This window comes from Sminthopsis crassicaudata, chromosome 1, assembly GCF_048593235.1.
Source record: "Sminthopsis crassicaudata isolate SCR6 chromosome 1, ASM4859323v1, whole genome shotgun sequence".
Classification (NCBI taxonomy): Eukaryota; Metazoa; Chordata; class Mammalia; order Dasyuromorphia; family Dasyuridae; genus Sminthopsis; species Sminthopsis crassicaudata.
In genome coordinates, this window is record NC_133617.1 from 593,423,365 (window position 1) to 593,443,651 (window position 20,287).

At 33.6% G+C, this 20,287-nt stretch overlaps 1 long non-coding RNA gene across 5 annotated transcripts in view; it reads left to right on the forward strand.

Moving 5' to 3' along the window:
* The window catches only part of LOC141551119 (uncharacterized), a 1,110,497-nt gene that overhangs the window by 98,790 nt on the left and 991,420 nt on the right, over window positions 1–20,287 (forward strand). For 4 of the 5 annotated variants that reach the window (XR_012484789.1, XR_012484788.1, XR_012484784.1 and 1 more), the window contains exon 3: window positions 13,953–14,032. The exons of the other annotated variant lie outside the window; for it this stretch is intronic. This is a non-coding gene — a long non-coding RNA (uncharacterized LOC141551119). The remainder of the gene's footprint in view (window positions 1–13,952; window positions 14,033–20,287) is intronic. 5 annotated transcript variants of the gene reach the window in all.

Sequence of the window (20,287 nt, forward strand, 5' to 3'; positions counted from 1 at the left end):
GAATGGCTTATAAGATCTGATGCTAAGTGAAGTGAGAAGAATTAAGAGAACACTGTATATAATAACAGTAAGATTATGTGATGATCAACTATGACAGATTTAGTTCTCAGCAATATAGGATCCAAGACAATCCCAAAAGAATTGGAATGGAAAATGCCATACTCGTCCAGAAAAAGAACTATTGAGATTGAATGAAAACTGGAGTATACTATTTTCACCTTTGTTGTTGTTTGCTTTTTTTGTCATGAGTTTTCCCTTTTGTTCTGATTTTTCTTTTAAAACATGATTAACATGGAATTATGTTTAAGATGATTGTATATATTAGATTGTTTGTAATCTTAGGAGATAAAGATGAGAGGAAGAAAAAATTTTGGAATTTAAAAGTCTTACAAAAATGAATACTGAAAATTATCTTTGCATGTAATTGGAAAAATAAAATATTATTGGAATTTTTTTAAAAAAGGAATCTATTATCCCACTATATAAACCTTTTAGTCATCATTGCTAGAAGCAAACTCATTCTAATATTTTACAAGGCTGCTTAGAATAGAACCTAGCAGAAAATATTTGCACATATTCCCTCTTTTACCTTCACACCTCACCAAAATAAATTCTCCTGCTTCCAAAAATTTATTATGTATTTGTCTGGCTTTTGCATCAGCCATTTTCCTTAATTGGAAAATACTTCTTTCTTACCTTTACCTTATAAAATCCCTTTCTTTCTTCAGATAATCAAAACAAAACAAAACATTCTTTCCTCCTGTTCTTTAACCACTTTTAATTTCTCTTTAATTACCTTTTATTTAACTATATTGTATTTATTCTGAATAAATTTATATATAAACATGTTATTTCTATCTTGAGTGTAGTGTTTACTTTTTATTCTTTTATTTCCAGTACCCAGCATCTAGAAGACACTTAAGAAATACTTGTTGATGACCTGAATGATATTTATATGCTCCCTAAGAACAAGACTTTTTTTTTTTTTTTTTTTTTTTTCTATTTTACATAAAGCAAAGTTGAGTTAGGGAATAACATTTCTGGTGAGAACTAGAATAAAGAAAATGCAAACCTCTAAAATTATTCCATTCTCTTCCTGGATGATTACTTTCCTACTCAAATTAAATCTCCCTTATTAATCATCAAGAGATAGTTTAAAAAACAAACTCCAAAACTTCCATAAAATACTTGAATATCCCATCGCATCCCAAAAATGATGCTAAGGACTACTCCATATAAGAGAAACCACTGTGCAGGAAGTTTGCTTAATAGGCCCTAGATTCACATAATAATAGGGTACTATGCCTAAAATTTTGCTTTGCTTTAAGGAAATATCAGTTTAGTTAAGATATTCCACTTTTACTTGTGTGAAGGATTTTTGTTTTTGCATAAATATTTTTTTCTGGTTGATAATTATAAAATTCAGCTTTAAAAAAAAATGAGGGAGCTTTTAGATGTTCATTAACTTTGAAGTTATCACATCTCCCAAATGGCAATGATCATAGACAATTCCATGCCAGAATCACACTCCAGAATAGCAGGTGTGTACTTTAATGGGGCTTGACGAAACTCATCAGTAGGAACAGAATCATTTTTCTCATCTCTCTTACATAGTTGAGTGTGTCTTTTGATTCTTTAAGTGCCAATGAAGTCTTTTTTCTTCAAATAAAGTGAAAAGTGAAACTTTGGAGGAGCAAAAAGATTTCACAAAATTCAATAAAGTTTTTAATCATTCTCCTCAATTTTCTTCCTCTGATAATCTCCTGCAAGCTTGACCTCATCTATAATTGGCATCCTTTCTCTTTCTCTGTAAGTTCCCCACTATGCAATCATTTATATTGATTTAGTACCAGCTTTCATATATTTGGATATTTCTTCTGAAATTCTGTCCATTGTCTCCAATCTGTTCATAGCCCAGCCACCACACAGCACAAATGTACTTCTTTTTATTAGGCATCACAAAAAATAACAACAACAAGAACAACAAAATAAATCAAGGTATCATCCTTCTGTCATTGCTTAAATTACTATATTGTCAGAACTACAATATGAAACTGCAAAATATTGGTTGGTGTTTTTATGGGAAAATCTTTCAAACATTTCTTAGTTTCTGGCCAGAATGAAAACAAGAGACCAGTAGCCAACAGAGAGAAAATATTCATATCCAAATTAGTAAAGAGCTAAATAGGTCTTACAAAACAAAAATTAATTTCATTAATAGTACAAGTAGGATTGTTTTTTATTTGAAGTGTCAAGTAAAAAGTTAAAAATTAATGTTTGCTTTACTCAAGATCAGCAGAATGGATTGATAAAAAAAAACTGGAAAATTTCAAATGTTGACTCTAACATATACTGATGATATGGGCAATTCTTTGAGATTCCAGGATGTGCTAATGACCTTTTTTCTCCAATGAAATCACAGCTTCAAGCCCATTAAACCTATGCCCCTTTTGAGCATCCACTACTGTTTGATGGTACAAGGCAATTTCATGCTAGCAATTATTCAAATGTACAAGGTTGTATAGAAGTGATGGTATTTTATTGTTCACTCATTCTGTCATGTCCAACACTTCGTGACCTCATGAACCACTCCCTTCTGTCTTCCACTTTTCTTGAAAACTGTACAGGCTCATCTTCATTCCTTCTATAACAGTATTTATCCATCTCATCCTCTGCCTTTTTCTTTTGCCTTCAATTTTTTCCAACATCAATTTTTTTTTTTTTTCTGATGAGTCCTATTGTCTCATTATTTGGGCAAAGTATTTAAGATTCAGTTTCAGCATTTGTCCTCCCGAAGACTAATCAGAACTAATTTCATTGAGTATTGACTGATTGGATTTCTTTGCTTTTCAGGATACTCAAAAGTCTTCTACAGCACACCAATTCAAAACCATTGATTTTGTAAGAAAACCTCTACATGAAAATCATAATGTGCCATGCAATAGAGAAAGCACTTAAACCCTAGAATGTTTCATATGGAGAAATGCTTTCCTCTGACAAAGCTCTCTTATATACCAGTGAATCTGTCTGAGACTACAGACATGAATAATGTAAAAGAGTTTAAGTTAATAGCCTGTGCATGGAAAAGTCCTATAGATATGAGTGTAGCAACAACTTCTTTCAGTGAAGAAACATCAGAGTTCATTACAATTACTAACTTGGAAATTAAAAAAAAAGACTCTTATCTTGATGATTCTAGAAAGGATCCATTCAGAGTTCATGTCTTTAGACATATCACATCCACATGTGATAGAGAAATCAAATATGTAATGGGTATGTATAAATAAGTATGTGGATATATTTAGGAATTAATTCACATCTCATAACTTTAGAGATATCAAAGGATCCCAGTGAGAAACTGTACATATAGGAGGAATATGGAAGGGAATTCATATTTACAGATATGACAATGCAAAACAGGACAGAAGCCCTCTGTTTGTGATTGAGATGGGATGTGGAGGAATTGATCATCATTGATGATTGATCATTGAACATCAGAGAGCTCACACAGTCAAGAAATACTATATCAGTGATAACTACAGTCTTTTGTTATAAAATAGATCTTAGTGTATAACTATATGTGTTTAACTATATGTGTATATATACATATATGAAATCTAGTTTAGAAGTTCATATTAATTTTTATCCAAGCTTAAATCTTTTATGTCCATAAAAGAATTACCAATGATTGGCAAGTTAAAATTAAAAAAAAAATAGATATGACATTATCACCTGCACCTGTTTCTGATTTAGGCTTAATCTACAGCCATAATCCAGGAAAATAACACCTGTGGGGAAGGGAATCAAAAACTTTACCAACTGGTTGATCCATTGCTGTCATTAATCCAGGCAAGCTGGACTAGCTGAAGCAGCAATGAACCCTGAGAGAAAGGCAGAAGGCAGCATATGCCAGGCAAATCAAACCACCACACTTTTAAAATATATATTTTTTATCAATTACATGAAAAGGCAATTTTTTAAACATTCATTAAACATTTTTTCAGAGTTCCAAATTTTTTCCCTCTTTCTCTACTTCTCCCTAAGAAGAAAAAGTTGGAGCAGCTAGGTGGCACAGTGGATAGAGCACCAGCCCTGAAGGAAGGAGGACCTGAGTTCAAATGTGACCTCAGACATTTAACACTTCTTGGCTGTGTGACCCTGGGCAAGTCACTTAACCCCATAGCCTCAGCAAAAAAATAAAAAAGTAAAGTTTTAAAAATTTTTTTGTCTCAATACTATTTTATTTTTCCAAATACATATAAAGATAATTTTCAACATTCATTTTTGTAAGCCTTTTTTCCAAATTTTTCTCCCACCCTTCTTTACCTTCCACCTCTACAAGATAGTAAGCAATTTAATATAGATTAAATATACACAATGAAGGTAAGAATTTTAAAAAGATTATATGTGTGCAATCATGTAAAACATTTCCATATTAGTCATGTTAAAGCAGAAAGAAACCAAAAAGGGGGGAAAACTATGAAAGATAAAGAAAAGTGAAAATAATATGCTTCAATTTGCATTCACATTCCATCTGTTCTTTCTCTGATGGGAATAGTATTTTCCATCATGAGTACTTTGGAATTATCTGAGATCATTGAATTGCTGAAAATTTATTCATAAGAGATCATCATACAATGTTGCTGTTATTGTGTGTAGTGTTCTCCTGATTCTGCCATTTTTACTTTGCATGAGTTCATGTATGTCTTTAAAGGTTTTTCTGAACTCTGTTTGCTTGTCATTTTTAATGGCAGAATCTATTCCATTGCAGTCATATACCACAACTTGTTCAACCATTCTTCAATTGATAGTTATCCCCTCAATTTATAATTCCTGTTTACCACAAAAAGAGCGGCTATAAACATTTTTTTGCACATGTGGGTCTTTTTTCCCTTTATAATGACCTCTTTGGAGGTCCTATTAGTGGTGTTGCTAGATCAAAAAATATGCACAGCCTCAGATCCTTTTTGGCCATAGTTCTAAACTGATCTTCAAAATGGTTGGATCAGCTTAGAACTCCACCAATAAAACATGAATATTCCAATTTTCCAAATCCTCTCCATGTCATTTTGCTTTTCTGTCCTATTAGCTAATCCAGCAGGCATGAGGTGGTTCTTCAGAATTGTATTAATTTATATTTCTCTAGTCAACAATAATTTAGAGCAAGTCCTTAGGCTCCAAACACAGTGTATTTTGAACTTTACTTACCCTGTCTCATGTGTATGTCTCATGTTATTATATATGACATATATTTGGCATTGCAACAGCTCTTTTATATAATATAGTTATTTATGTAGCATATGATAGGATCTATCTCATTGGGTTGTTACTAGGATCAAATGAGATATTTGTAAAACACTTAGCACAGTGCCTGACCTATAGCAGGTGCTATATAAATGGTTATTCTCTTCCTTTATCATTGTATGAGACTTATGTATGTCCTACATTGCACAACTTCCTTATATGCATGCTTTTGCTATATGAGCAATATGTTATTTTGCATACATCTATTCTTTCTTTGATAAATCCTCATGAATGAAAAAGAAATTATGAAGCACTTACCAAATAGAAAGCTCTTTGCCAAGGTCTAGATATACAAATAGAAAAATAAAACAATGACAGCACTTGCAAAGCTCAAAATCTAATGGGGAGAGACAATAACTATGCAAACTTTTTGCTTACAGATTGAAATAGATGATAATACATCTTCTTTTATGTCATTTCCACTGATTAAAAAAAAAAAAGCATATGTTTCTGATGCTGAATTATTTGACAATGCCTTTGGCTATTGTTTGAGTGTCTTCTTTTCTGCATGTGGGACCTTGTGTCTTTCTGTCTCTTCCCCAGGGTACAATGGCACTACAGTTGGTCTAGCTTGCCTGCCCAGGGCATAATATTTTGATTAAATACATGACAGGCATTTGGGATGATTACCTGAGTCTGAAATGTCTTGCATGTGCCAGTTAGTATTGGCTGGGACTTTATATTCTTCCAAAGGGTAGGATTAATTGAGAGAGCTTAAATTCTGAGGTTTTTAGTAGCTATGCATAATAAAGATAGATTAAATGTAGATTAAATCAGCTAGCCTTTTGTTTTGTGGCCTATCTTCATTTGCAAACCTGTTAGTAAGAGAAACTTCTGAGGCATTCTCCTTTGAATTGTTTTAAGGAATATTCTGAAATGCACCTGACAAGATAAGGTCCTAGACTATGAGGTCCTTTCTCCAGATGAACTACATTTAAACTCTACCTCTGAGAGCAACCCCAATTTGGCTATGTAAATGAATGCCAAACTTACATTTATCTAAGAGACTACTTTTTACATTTATCTAAAAGATACTCATACTAGCCTAATGCTTAAGTGAAGATCAAAAGAAACAATAGAAGGACACTCTCTGAAGAACTTTAGAATCCATTTCATGACTTGGGAGGAATCAGCACAGGACTGCTCAGCATGACATACCACATCAAAAAAAAAATGCTGTGTGCTATGAGCAAAGCAGAATTGCAGTAGCTCAAAAGAAATTTGAGATGTACAAATTTGGAGCATCCAGACTCCAAATGTTCATAGGGACCATTTATGCCTGACTTGGAGTAGAGTCTTCTGAGCTTGTATTGGTTTGATCCGGCATAGTTGGACATAGTGCACCTTGACTCAACATGGTGACATTGTTTTGCTCTCACTAGCCCCATCCACCTGTACAAGTATTTACTTGAATATTGTAGAGAGATATAGAGGGCTGAAACTCTGGAGAATTATACTTGAAACAAGGTATTAACTCAGTGGAACTGATGAGATAATGGTTCTCAAATTCACATATATCTAGTATGATTAAAATGATATAATCACTTTAGTTTGATATAATGAAATAATCATTCTAGTTTGATATAATGATATAATCACTATAGATTGGCTTATACTAAGTGTACTGTAATGATGCAATTTTAGTAGGGCATGTAGACTGGGGACAAAGTGAGACTCAGAGGGAGACTAGTTGAGACTGGCAGACTGCTGGAGGACACTGAGTCAGACTTGACAGACACAGACTGTATAAGAGACGATAAAGACTTTGGACTCTATTCTTGTCCATTCTTGTAGTGTCTCTCCTGCTGAGACCAAGGCCCTTCGAAAGGACCTCCAGAAAGCTGGTCCAAACATTACAAATATGGTAGACATACCCTTAAATACCAATGGGTTTAAAGCATTTCTGTGGAGATGGTTGACTGTGGTATGCTTGCTGAACATGCTATAGCCTCTTGGAATGTTAAGTGAAAGTTGGATGACAGGTGTACACAAAAGGTACTGAGGAGCCCTGAAAAAAATTCTGTAAGTCCTCTATCAGAAGTGCTATTCCTCCCTGCACAACCCATGGACTCTATGCATGGAGCAGACAAGTTTTTTGTCATTTTATTTGTAACACTGTGTTTGCTTTGAACTAATGTATACAGTGATTGACCAATAAAATGACCAGTAAAAAATTCTAAATTAAAAAAATAATACCGATTTTTCAACATGTGCAAACTTACAATATATCTACAAGGGGGAGGGTATGCAGCCCCATGTATTAGAGATAACAATTTGGCATTTCAGTATTTCTTTTTACCCTCTGTGTCCCAATTCAAATTTGGGTCTAAGGGCTCTTTAGATAGATGATTAAATGTTATTCTTGTCAATATGCTTTCTAGTGTGAAATCTCCTACCTCTCCTCTTTGTTCTCATTCTTATTTCCACTTGGTTTTAAAAGTATAATTAGCCAGCCTTTTTGTTAATCTTGATTAAACCAAGTCTTTCTTTTGCTCTCTAATCACTTCACATCACTGATATATGAAACCCTGGCATCAAATTTGTAAATCAGTAAATATTTCACAGCACCCATAGCCACAGTTGCAAACAAAACATGCATAATATTGAGTTTCATTAACATTAAGTTTCACTCTTTTTGAGGGAAAAAAATGGATGATTATAAATACCTTAAGCCTAATTTATAAGCTAGCTGAAATTTATTTTTCAGGTGTTTCTCAATTTGCTTCTTTTGCTCTTCCTGTTAAGGCTAATAGAAATAAGATATGAGAGGATAGGAAAGAGGTGTTTGGCTTAAGGATGTTTTTGACCCATTCCTGTTGTGACAAAAACACTTTAACTTGACATTTCTTTCATCATTGTCCATTTCATTTCTCTATACATCTGGGTCAGTCTTGTCTTTCTGAGAATGAACACACATGCAATAGTCAAAGAAGATAACTATATGTATGTATGCTATTTGTATATATTTATAATGTGTATGTAAAGAAACATGCATCTATATAAATGCATCTATATTTATCATTTATATTTATAATTACTTTGAAATAAATTTCTACTTGACTCAAATATTATTTTAATCTGTGGTTGCTCAATTAAATTTTATTAATGATGATATAAAAGTATTAAGAATCAACTACACTGGATATGGATACATATATTGTATTTAACATATACCTTAACATATTTAACATGTATGGGTCTACCTGCCATCTAGGGAAGAGGTTGGGTGGAAGGAGGGAAAAGTTAGAACAGAAGGTTTTACAAAGGTCAATGCTGAAAAATTACCCATGCCTATATCTTGTAAATAAAAAGCTATAATAATAAAAAAAAAATCAGCTACACAAAAACTGATTCAAACTCATTCAGTAGTTATTAAATACTGTGTGAAAGGCATTTGGTAAATACTGGATATACAAGGATCAATACTCAATGATCCTTAATTTCAAAATTTTTACATTTTTCTCTAGAATTCTAAGTAAAATTTAATGGTAATGATTTTGTTAATAAGTATGTTCTGACTTCTTTTATTAAACTATGTGGTATAGTGGAGGGAGCCCTACCTAGCTTTGAAATCAGAGGACCTAGAAGCTAATTCTATCTCTTAAACGAATTAGTTGCATGAACTTTGGCAAGTCATTTGAACATGTAGCTCAGTTTCTTCATTTGTAAAATAAGAAGGTTGAGCTATATGGTCTTTGAAGTCTCAGCTATTGGACTATAATAATATGATTCAGTCACTCTTTTCTCCAGGAGATATATACCAAATACATATATGTGTATGTGTGTGTGTGTATACACACCCACATATATATATATATATATACATGTATGCATGTGTGTATATGTATATATACATGTGCATGTTCCATATTATATATAAAGTACATTCCTATAATAAAATCACATAATGTACAATTCAATTGTATATACATAACCCATAAATCTATATTTCTAGTATTAACCTCTATCATCCCATTACTTCAAAGTCCTTTCATTTTTTTTGAACTCTATAACCTTATTTAGATATCTTCTTGACAATAGAAAACTAATGAGTTGAAAGTGAGTTTGTTTGCTGAATCCACAAATCCACAAGTAGCTCTCCCCAATTTTATCAGTTAAACTCAGACAGAAGAAATAGTAAGTTGTCCTCTGACATCTTCATTTTCCTTAGTATGCATGCTTTTAGGACTAACCACCTGGTGAATTTCCTAATTATTATATAAGTGCTTAGTGCCCTTTTTTTATCTCTCTGAGACCCTGTGCCCCCCATTACTACTGAAGATTATGGAAGGATATGAACACAAATTCTTTATTAAAAAATGATTCAGTTAGTGCCACTGCTAACTTGTTGCTGGTTCATAAGTGTTTCCTCTAAGGAAAGGATAAAAGTCACTTTTTACTCATATTTTTGTTCATTTCTTATTTAGAATGTTGAGACTACTATAGATCACAGTAGATGCACCTTTTCTAGGTCACTAAGCAAAAGTGTATAGCAACCTTCCTTCCTACTTGGTTTTGAATCTTAGTCTTGCTGCCTTAGGCTAAGATGCTTTGGATTCTGTAACCCTCCCTCCTTTATCCCTCTTTCCTTCTCTCCCTTCATCCCTTTCTTCTTCTTTCCTTAGAAAGCACTGGAATTAGTAAGGCAACGTCAAATTGCATATACACAATGAAGACATAATATATATGAAAAGAAGAAGTCTTTTTGGGATTTGTAAATGTTTAAGAAAAAAAGATTTCAGCTTAGTCTCTCCAGCAAAGTAATATGAAGAGTCACAAAACCTAGATTCTTATTATCTAAATTCATCAGCATTTGACAAAATATATCTTGCAAAAAATGAGAATATCATAAGAACTATGAACTACTTATTCAGTACTTTACATGCATTTTCATCAACTAACATAACAAAAAAATTAATAAAAAATCTAGCATAACAGAGGTTGACATTCATGTTCTAGAATTAAGATTAGAGCCATGGGTTTAGAGATAGTAAGGATAGAAAAAATGAGCATCAAGAAGTTAATTGGATAATTGACTTGCTCAGGGCAATTACTTTATATCTAGATGATGGTAGAGTCAGAACTACTGCTAGCATGATGCATTGAAAAAGATAGGGAATCAGAGGAATTGTATTACTACTTACTTGTGTGCCCTGGACAAGTAGTTTCATTTCTTTGAGCCTCAATTTTCCCATCTGCAATAGTGATAATAATTACATAAACTATTTTTAAAGTTTTAGTACAATTTAAAGTTACACACACACACACACACACACACACACACACACACACACACACACACACACACATACACATATGCACGCACCCCCCCACACATGCACACAAGCACACAAACACATAGAATTAAAACCCAGCTATCTTGCTTCCTGGTTTAATATATTTTCAGTCTATAACATTACCTTTTATATGAAAGTATTTTTTTCACATTGCTGAGTCAAATTCACATCACATAATTTTTGTTACATTTTTACTTTTATTTCTTCTATGCTTGTTTTCTCTGAATACTTTACACTTGTCTGTTGAATTTCATTTTAGTATGTAAGATCATTTGTTTTCTGGTCTCAAGGTAATTTGAATGTACATTCCTGCCTTCCAAAGTTATAGAAACCTAATGTACTATCGTGTGTAAATCTGGTAAGCAGATATGTCATCCTCTACTATGCATTCATTCATTTTCTAACTTGCATTTTATTTATTCATATATCTGTCTCAAACATCTGTCTTACTAGATCAAAAATCCCTTTGACAGGAGTATACTGGTAAATATTTAACAAGTGACTCACTAAAATAGAGAACTCACTTTTTAAGTTTAATCTTCCAGAGTGACATTTTCTCCATCACTTTATTAAATCTAGATAATCAATAAAACCATAAGTGATGTTTTGATTTGTGGCATATATTGTTTTCTATGTTAGAATTGCTCATGCTGAAATTTTCAGGAGTCAGTACCACCTGGCTTCACCACACCACTGGGAAGAACTATATATATATTTTTTTTTTCTTTTTGCATTCCCAAGGACAGAGTAATGCTTTTAAAATAGTATTTATAATAAATTGCTAAATTTATAAATTGTTGACTGCAAAACTTACTTTTTGTGTAGGTTATTAACAAATATATAAAATGGAATAAAATATAGCAATGATATAACATGGTAACAACTAGTAACTAGAGATTAGGGCACATGGGTTCATTTTGGAGTTCTACCACTGGGTCATTATATAACCTTGAGGGAAAAAGAACTACTAAACAGCTCAGTTTCCCGGTTTTTAAATTTTTCATGTAAATACTGTTATGTATAAAAACATTTTTAACATTCCTTTTTTTAAAAAAACTTTTGAGTTTCAAATTCTCTCCCCTTCCTACCATCCCACTCTACCCTCCCTTTTTTTCCCCCTCTCCCCTTGCAAAAAGAATCAATTTTATCTAGGATATACATGTGTAGTCATGTAAAATTTTCCCATATCAATCATGTTGTAAAAAACACAAAGACTAAAAACACCCTTTAAGAAAAATAAAGTTTTTTCCAATCTATTTTTAGATACCATCAGTTCTTTTCCTGGCTATGCATAGTATTTTTCAATGTAAGTCCTTCAGAGTTCTCTTGGATCATTGTATTGCTGAAATAGTTAAGTAGTTCATAGCTGATCATCATATAAAATTGTTGTTACTTTGTGTAGTATATTTCACTTTGCATCATCTCAAGGAAATCTTTCCAGGTCCAATGACCAGAGCATGTTTCCTAAAGCGCAATAGTATCCAATCATAATCATATACCACAATTTCTTGAACCTTCCCTAATTGATGGGTATCCCTTCAATTTTCAATTTCTTTTCCCAAGAAAAGAGTTGTTATCAATATTTTTATGCAGCTAGGTCCCTCTCCTTTTTTGTTTTTCTCTCTTTTTAGGTATATAGGCCTTTCAGTGGTATTGCCAAGTCCAGAACCTTTTGGGCATAGTATCAAATTGTTTTACAGAATATTTGAATCAGTTCATAATTCTACCAATAGTGCATTAGTATATCATCTTTCCCACATCTACTTTACCATTTTTCATTTTGTTTTATGTCCTATTAGCCAATCTAATAGATATTAATTTGTACATAAGAATTGTTTTAATTTGCATTTCGCAAATCAATAGTGAGTTAGAACTGTTTTTCCCCCCTTATGGCTATAACTAACTGTGATTACTTCATCTGAAAACTTCATATTTTTTTATCTTGTTTTTTTGTCCTTCATTCTGGAAAAGACTATGACATCAGGAAGTGATACTCTGACATGCAAGTCTTAGAAATTTGATACAGTTCTATACATGTTTGAAAAATTAGGCTTTTATTAAAGAAACTTGTTGCAATTTTTTTTTCACAATTTCTTTAGCTAACTGTATTTCCCTTCCTCCTACCCTTTCAATCTATTCCATTCTCTCTCCTTTCTTCCAGTCCTTTATGAAGAGAGTTTTGCTCCTGACTAACCCCTCCTTCAATCTATCATACCTTTACTCTCTTCTTATCCCTTCCCCACTTCTCTTATTCCCTTCTATTTCTACTTTCCTGTAAGGTAAGATAAATTTCTATATCCAAGTATATATGTTATTCCTCTTTGAACCAGGTCTGATGAGGGTAAGGGTTACTCACTTTCCCTCACTTTCCCCGCTTCCCCTCCATAGTAAAAGCTTTTTCTTCTATCTTTTATATGAGATAATTTATCCTACTCTACCTCTGCCTTTTCTATTATCCCAGTACATCTTTCTCTCAACACTTAATTTTGTTTATTTATTTTTTTGGATCCCATCCCTTCACATTCAACTCAAACCTGTGCCCTCTGTCTATATATGCTAACTGTTCTAATTTTGGGAAAATTCTTATGAGTTACAAATATCATCTTCCCATTTAAGAATATAAACAGTTTAATCTTATTAAATACTTTATGATTTCTCTCTTCTGTTTATCTTTTTATATTTGAATCTTGTATTTGAAAGTCAAATTTTCTATTCAACTCTAGTCTTTTCATCAAAAATGTTTGAAAGTCTTTTATTTCATTGAATGTTTATTTTTTTTTTTCTCCTGAAAAATTATACTTAGTTTTGCTGTGTAGGCTATTCTTGGTTGTAATCCTAGCTCCTGTACCTTCTGGAATATGATATTCCAAGTCTTCTGATCCTTTAATATAGAAGCTGCTATATCTTGTATTATATGGATTGGGGTTCCATGATATTTGAATTTTTTTTTCCTAATTGCTTGCAATATTTTCTTGTTGCCCTGAGAATTCAGGAGTTTGATTATAAAATTCCTGGGAAGGTTTCATATTGGAATCTCTTTTAAGAGACAATGTATTTTTTCAATTTATATTTTATCTTTTGGTTCTAGAATATCAAAGCAGTTTTCCTTGACAAAACAAAAATGGGAAACTAGTTCAATGGTGCTATTGAAATAAGATTCAATTAACTCTTTTCTTCACATGGATTGTCAGAATCGAGGATTATGCTAACATGGAGAAAAAGGACGCAAGAGAGAGTTTATGATCTCTAAATCCTTTTTTAGCTCAATTCTATGAGTCTTTGATTCCAGGGATATATTACCTGTACCCGTAGAGTTATATTTTTGAAATGTGCCTCTTTTCTTTATTTTAGGGTCTGTCAGTCAAGAAGAACTTGTTTACCCTTCTAGCAGGCTCATTGTTTGAAATACAGGAAAAGGAGAAAACAGACAGGTATGAGAGAAGGACACTGAGAATGAATTATGGACTGTGTCTCCATTATTATTCTGTAACAGCATGAATAATCTAGAGTTAACCATATCTTCATAAAACTTTTGCTTGTTCCAGTTTCTCTGCAAACATAATGACAAATGGCTTGTATTTAATATAGCTTTGGCTGCCATGCAACTAATTATTTTATTTTAAAAATACACATACCTATATACATTTCCTATACAACTAAAATAGATTTACTGAAGCTCCTCTTGCAATTGATATTGGGATCTGTATAAAACTGGTACATAATTTTGGAGATAATGTGTCAAGAAAAGACATAAGGAATCCTGAATGTCACAAACTGACTCAGTACAATTTTATAGTACTATGAGAGGAAAAGAAAAAGAGAAACTCAAAAGAAGTAGAAAGGAAGCTTGGAGACAAGGAAAGCAGGGTGGAGATGATGAAATTTTTAAAAAGAGATACAAAAAAGAGGGTGATAAATAGAGGGATCATGGAATAATGTTGCTGTTAGGACTGGGTTTGTCTCAGACTAGGAATTCTGAGTTGAAACACTCAAAATAATCAAATTTGTTCTCTGTTGAGTTGAGGTCAAGTATTCAGGGGTGGGATCAATTGGTCTTCAGTTATAAGTTAGGATTCACCTAAAACAAGCTAGTCATTTTTTTTATAGACATAAGTTTTAGAGATTGCTTAGACAAGGCTGGCTTGGGTGCTGTCCAGTTTAGGTAGGGAATGCTGGAACTACCAGAAAGCTCTAGGTACTGCCTGAATCTTCCCTTTTTCTCTTCATCCTGACTTGCCCCAATTTACTTATTCTGGGATCTCTGCAGGACTCCCAATGTCCTTGTGAGCATGCCAGGGTTGCGTGGCAGGAGGCAAATTGTGCAAAACTAAACTGATAGAGTGTTAATGGTGTATCTAGGATCTTCCATGATCTGCCCTTTTCCCCCATAATCATAGCCTATGCAAATAATTTTATCCCTTTGGATTCTACCTTCCTTCTCTGTAAAATGAGGTAATTGGAATAGATGGCCTCTAAATTCTAGAATTTCAGCCTTCAGTCTTTAGTGCTATGATATATCACTCAGCAGCTCCATGGTATTATTCACTTCTCTCTTATTCAAAGCATAATGAAGTACTAAAATTTTTTTTACAAAGTAAATTAAGTAAATGTTTTTAAAATGTTTTGGCTTGGGAAATTTGGCATGGAAACTTTCAAAAAAGGTTAGCTAAGAGTGTAGTCTAGACTAACTCTCTGGAGGACCTGGGGACCAGCCCAAGTCCTTGGTCTTTAGATGGCGAAGTGAAGGAAGCAGGAGAGTTGCCAAGGGCTGGTCCAAGATGGAGTCTGGAGTCTGGAGTCTGGAGTCTGGAGCCTGAAGTCTTCTGTGGCTGAGAGATGCTACTAAGAGCTGAGGTTGAGACAGCCCTCTGTCTCTGGGACTCCCTTAAATACCTCAACTTGACTACATCGCCACACCATATAGGGCATGGACAACTATAGAACATCGCATCACCACATTACCTATGTATATGCCAACTAGATTGACCACATCATTATATTACATCAAGCATGTTCTTAGAGAACCACCATCTCACACTGAGTAAGTATTTAACTACAAGCACCCTGCTGTCCTAGATTGAAGTACATCCTTTCAGAGTTCCTACCCACTACATGAGAGTTCTACAACTCACTCCAAAATTAAATCTGACTCTTGTGGACAAAAATTTAACTCTTTAGATTTGACTTAAACAATATCCAAGGTGGGATTAAATCATTTCTCTTCACTTCTATCCAAACTCTCTGGCTTCAGATAAATGGGAAGTTTAATATTATTCTTCCAAAATAAGATTTCTGAGATTATCCTAATAAATAAAACAAAATTTTGTCTCATGGCAGACATAGACTGGTAAAGAACATTTGGGGAAGTCCTCCTGGAACAATATAAGAAGATCTGAAGAAAGACCCCAGGAGGAGGTTTAATCAGTATAAAGTACATTTTTCCTCCAGAGCAGTTCTACAAAAACAGCCAGTGGGAGCCTTGGGGCTAGCTGGGTTTGAAGAGACCCTCATCCTGGATCACAGAACTTTCACCTCCTGGAAAAGTTTAGAGAGTCAGGGATCAGTGTCTGGAAATGTTAAGAAAACCTGTGATTGTAACGTGCTCTCCTGGCAGTTACAATTACTAGTCTGTCCACTCCGACCAGAGTACCTTTGACCACTGTCCTTTGCAGTGTGAACTCTACCCGGCTCACCTCCTCTGAGGCCTTCTAAGGTCTCTGGCCACAATCTCTTGAATCTATAGCTTAATAACCGGTAGCGCACTCAAGAACAACCACGTGTAATCTTAAAAGCCTTTATTATACCTACTCACATAATGCCCTGACTGATGCCCTGACTTGTTGGTTCCCTAGTGAACACCTAGTCAGAAGACCCACGTGTTCACTACCAAAACCCTTACCTCTTTTGGCTGTCCATCTTGGCTTGGCCACCCAGGCTAGGGAGCCAGGGTGAAGAGCGTCAGATTAAAGAGAGCGATTGCTGCCTGCAGTGGGCTTACATAGGGCCTGTGAGGTCACACACACAGCCAATCAGCGAGAGAGTCACCCATTACGAAGCTATCTCAATATGGCCAGGATCCCACCCAAGGGCAGTCCTAATATCCACAGAAATTACTTCCGGACCACTCAATCTCCCGATTTGCTGTGGCACCCATTTAAAGGCCCCTTACATGTGATGATTAGAAACATCAGACCTAACTATGTTGCTGAACTGCCACTCTGGGTAAGAAGACACCTAGTGAATGCAGAAGCCATGAGGCAGAGATTCTGCTGGCTATTAGGCACTTGCAGGAAGATAGGTCTTTTTGTTTGGGCTCCAAGAGGGAAAGAAAGGATTGAGGGAGAAGTTAAGGGAGGGATCTTTAAGGTGGGAGGAGGTTAAGTAATAGCAAGGCAAATTAAGTAGCAGAATTAAAGTAGAAGAGTTAGCAGGGATAGGAAGTTGTATATATATATATATATTTTTATTTGTTTGTTTGTTTGTTTTGTTTTGTTTTGTTTTCATATAACCTTAAAACCTCTTGTTTACATATAACCTTTAAACCTCTTAAGGTTTAAACTATAAAATAATTATATTTATAAATAAATATATTTAACCTTCTTATTTAACTATATTTATTAATTTAATGCATTTTTTTTTTTTAAATCAGAGAGTCTTAGAGTTGGGAGGTCCCTAAAACATCACCTATTAAAACACATATGTGAACAAGAAGTTCTTTTATAACACTGTCAACACATTCCTATATAGCCTCTTTTTGAAGACCTACTAATAAGGGTAACTCTATCTCTGGATGTAGCTCATTCCACTTTTTTAAAGTGATTTGCAGACATCAAGTATACAATGTCTACAGTCTCCCCTATCTCCCATTATAATTAACATACCATAGAATCCCAGGAATAATCTTAACAAAAGAACAATCTTAAAGTGCCAGAAAGTAAATGGCTTTTCAGTCATTAAAAGGAGAAGTTTGAAGTATCTTCTAATTTAAGTCTTTTAACTTAATGCCTTGGAATTTACTCTTTTGCCTGAATTCACTTGGCCTATAGTCTTTTTATCTACCCCAAGTTGGATAAAGCTACAACTCAAATTCAATATAGAACATGATATATTGTAAAATCTGATCAATAGCAATCAATGTCTTTCAAACCTATCATAGAGAAAATAGACCAGCCTAAACAGAAAGTCCTTTGCATCTTTCATTTTAATTAACCACAGGAGCAATCCTGTTTCTTCTCATTGCAAAATAGCCAATTTTAAAATAAAATGACAAATTTTGAAGTGAGGGAGTGGAGTGCTATAGTAAAGTTGGGAGATTTTTGCAGCCTAATAATATAGGTGAAAAAGGTTTAGGATTGGGACAGCAAGTAGTTTGAGGTCAGACTATTAAACTGATTTCAGTCTTTTTATTTCTCTCTGACCTCATTAGAAAGGCTTTGTAAGTCTGAAACATGATGTACCACCTAAGTTCTAAAGGAAAAAAATATAAGAAAAATGTAATTTTTTTTTAACAAGTCTCTTTTGCATTAAAAAAAAAAATTAGGCAATTCTGAATCCCAATATTTTAACAGGGCATAAGAGAATTAGCCTTCATCTATCTGTCATCTCTTACCATATATGTACACATATACTCATATATATCTATATGTGCATAAATGTAACTATATAAATATATGTCAACAAATATATATTTATATAGTTATATGTAACTAATTTTCTCTCTATATAAAGTATATAACTATCTCTATATATAACTATAACTATGTATATATACAAGTACAGAGACTTATAATACATATCTTTTATATGTGAAGTAAATGATATAGATTCACATTATATTTATGATATATATGCTATATATATTATGTATGATAGATATATGATAGAGGAGATAGATATAGCTATATAGCCAGGTCTTGATATTGCCTTGCTTTGAGCATGCCCAAATCATCTAAAATGGAACATCTTTCTTTTGGGAGAAGAGTTTCTGAATTCTTTCACCATGTGGATAGGAATAATTTCTTTTGATGGCCTGCACTAATAGAATAGAGTAACAGATTGAGATACTTCTTTTTTTCCTGTGACATCCAGGAAGTGGGAGAGTTTTGTTTAACCATAATGGGGTGCTATGAACTGAGCTAGTAGTGAGGGGAATAATGACTTCCTTTGTCTTCCCTCTCCCAACCCTTTGAAGCCCTGTAGCTTTAAGAAACATGTTTGAAGTTGGATTTTATTTTGGTTTGTCATATTTGATTGGTCTGTTTCAATTCTAGGCACAGGTGGTAGAATCTCCACTGGACCTGGGAACGCAAATCTTAGTGACTTTGGAGGCAGGATTATAGCTAGGATTCCAGCCAGGTTATGCAACTAGTCCATCAGAGAAGTACTGAGAAGACAGGGTGCCTGGGATTGGATCCAAAGTTGGGTCCATGACTTGGAAGGACTGTGCAATATAAAAACTAAGTTAATCTGTGATCCTAATCTCTCTCATCAATCCAGAGAAAGATATGATGCTGTTGGCAATTATGCCCTCAGGTATTAGGGAGATGTTTATTTTTTGTTTGTTTCCTGCTATGAACTTTAAATAAATATTCTTTTCAAAAATTAATCTGCCTTAAATAGTTACATGCAACTGGGGAACATCTTTAGTTGGGCAACTAAGTGATGCAGTGGATATAACACTGGGTCTGACATAAGGAAGACTCATTTCCCCAAGGTCAAATCTGACCTCATGTTCACTAACTGTGTGACCCTTGACAAGTAACTTAACCCTATTTACCACCTCATCTGTAAAATGAACTGAAGAAGGAAATGGCAAACCAATCCAATATCTCTGTCAAGAAAACCATGAATCCCAAATCATGAAGAGTCAAACATAACTACAAATGAAGTCAATTGTCAGAGATTTGGGACACCATCAAAATCCTTAAGGATACCAGAGAATCAAGGGTAAAATGGAAATTACCTGGCTTTCAGACTGCAGGAACCAAGGTAGTCATGGTTATAGATAAATCATAAAGAGAGATAGAAAGATAGGAAAGTGGATATTATGTAGATATGTAAAAATATCTGGGCAGCATATTTACATGTATTCATATACAATATGTATTTCTATTTAAGTAAACATATATGCATATATATCAAAAAGTGCAAAGTGCTTTCTCTACTAAGAGATTTATGTTGATCCACTGTCATTTCCGGAGCTTTTGAGTAATGTTTTGTTTTGTTTGCTTTTGAAGGACAGGGAGGGACTAGATTTTGACTTATTTTCCTTAGTTGGGGAATATTTGCTCATTCAATGGGCTCTTTACTTTTAATTATTTATTTCTGCTCCTGACTATGCAGTAAAGAAAGTAATAACAGTTTTTTACTGTATGAAAGGCAAGAGGCAGGTCAAATTGAAGAATTTCTTGAAAATCAACTCATGGTAAGTCATGATTTGTAAAAACATATTTTAAATACTTTTCTAGCTTTGTCATATAATATTAATATAGACTGGTTCAAGTTTTAAAAGATTCAGCTAATAAGCAAAAACTATCTTTTGATATAGCATAGATACTAGAAAATAACAATTATTACATCTTAACATGTAAAAAGATTCTTTAATTTAAAGTCATTTAACATAGGGTAACATAATCTAAGAAATGTGTTATTTTATAAAAAAAGACATGGAGTAGGATACCTCCAAA